The sequence below is a fragment of the Galeopterus variegatus genome, unplaced genomic scaffold, assembly GCF_000696425.1.
Source record: "Galeopterus variegatus unplaced genomic scaffold, G_variegatus-3.0.2 Scaffold10699, whole genome shotgun sequence".
Lineage (NCBI taxonomy): Eukaryota > Metazoa > Chordata > Mammalia > Dermoptera > Cynocephalidae > Galeopterus > Galeopterus variegatus.
The window spans coordinates 63,819-65,559 of record NW_007736810.1 but is presented as its reverse complement, the minus strand read 5'-3'; the positions used below and the strand labels follow the sequence as shown (position 1 = coordinate 65,559).

The window sequence follows — 1,741 nt, the reverse complement described above, 5'->3', positions numbered from 1 at the left end:
TTCTATACCTTTTAGAATGAATCTTAAAGGAAAAAACATCTGCAGCACAAAAATATTTTCCCCCTATAACCTCAAGCAAATGCGAAGGATACCTGCTCTTGCAGTTTTTATTAGTTCAAGATGTCAGTGAGGAAACTGTGGATCAGTTAGTCCTTCCCTTTTGCACATTCCGAATTACCCTGCAGTTGCTCAGTGCTGACGTATCTGTCCTCCAGTGGCATCTCTGCTTGAGAACTGCATTTTTCATTATTTATTTAGGGTTTTCTGTAATTTTGTTTTGAGATATTAATATTTAAGCAGTTGCTCAGTGCTGACGTATCTGTCCTCCAGTGGCATCTCTGCTTGAGAACTGCATTTTCATTATTTATTTAGGGTTTTCTGTAATTTTGTTTTGAGATATTAATATTTAATAATATCACACCCCCAGAGGTATCTCTGCACAACTTTAAAATATACACACTTTGTCCCTTTTTGTAACTTTAACCTTTTATTCCTCTAGTCTCTAAATACTCGTTAAGGGAATCTATATGCTTTTTAGTGAGGATTTTTTGATCCCTGGTTCATAACTGGCACTCATTGCAGGCTTTCTTTGATAACATAAATCTCTGCTCTCTTTTCATTCATTCTAATCACTATATCAGAAGGGTAAACCTAACTATGTCACTGGATAAGAAAAGGAATTACGTTGATGTAACTCTCTCTTAGGATCTTAACATGAATGCTGCATATGCACGTAAGTTCTGATTTATTTGTGGACTTTTGTGTACAAATAAAACTTTCTTAGAAATTTACTGAAAGACATGGCAATTCTTATGCATAACAGTTGACTCCCTGAGATTTCTGTTCCATAGTCTGTGGAGGGGGGTCTTCAATACCAGAAGATGATCTACTTGATGTGCCAAGGAGGCTTTGGTTTAACTGCTATAAAACAATTTTGGTGGATAAACCTGAAATTTCCTAAAGGTTTAGTTTTCAATGACTTTTGTTCTGCAAGTTACATACAAATGCAAAAACCATACCTCCTATCTGAACGAAGTAAGTCCACTGTAAATGCAGAGTTAATCTGTAGAACCCACTTTTTGGATAACTGATAAAACAGTTGATAGCTGATCAGTTCATTGCTGCTTCCAGCCACCAATCAATATTTGAAAAAAGAAAAAGAAATCCTCTCCTCCCTTTGCCAGCTGGGGAAGAGCAGGACGTTATTTCAGCATCAGGAGGAAGTACAGCCTGATGGAATTACCATTTAGTTCCCTGGGTCACAGCTACTTCGCGTTTTCATCTTCCCTCCCTTTCGTAGGGCCATTTATTTTCTTCTAATGCCTCCCTTCTCCTTGTCCTTTTTCGCTCTTAATATCTCTGGAAGACACCAGAGAAGTCATTTTTTTCTGCATTCACTAAAAATAGGTTTATACTTTGCCTTCTGTTCAATTCCCACTTGGGCCGTAAGCAAGCAGCTGACTTAAAGCAAGTGGAGAGCTGGGCATGGTGGGCCCCAGACTTAGCCACTGCCATGTATGCCTAGATGTTCCCTATTTCTCTTATTCTTCCCTCAGAACAGGAGGGAAAGGAGGTGGCAGGGTGTGACTGAAGCAGGGAAGAGCCAGCAAGCCACCACTGCAGTGCTGAGACTGCACGCAGCCCCAAACTTCACAGAAAGGCCTGCAACATCATGTCAAGATTCGATGCTCCAATATTCCCTCCAAGTGGCTACTTTTCACACATTTCCAGAAGATAATCT

The 1,741-nt window shown here is 39.6% G+C and overlaps 1 long non-coding RNA gene across 1 annotated transcript in view; it reads left to right on the top strand.

The window, feature by feature from the left end:
• The window catches only part of LOC103610172, a 10,535-nt gene extending 8,822 nt beyond the window's left edge, over window positions 1-1,713 (top strand). The window contains exon 3 of the long non-coding RNA XR_552190.1: window positions 1,557-1,713. This is a non-coding gene — a long non-coding RNA (uncharacterized LOC103610172). The remainder of the gene's footprint in view (window positions 1-1,556) is intronic.
• The last annotated feature ends 28 nt before the right edge of the window (window positions 1,714-1,741 follow it).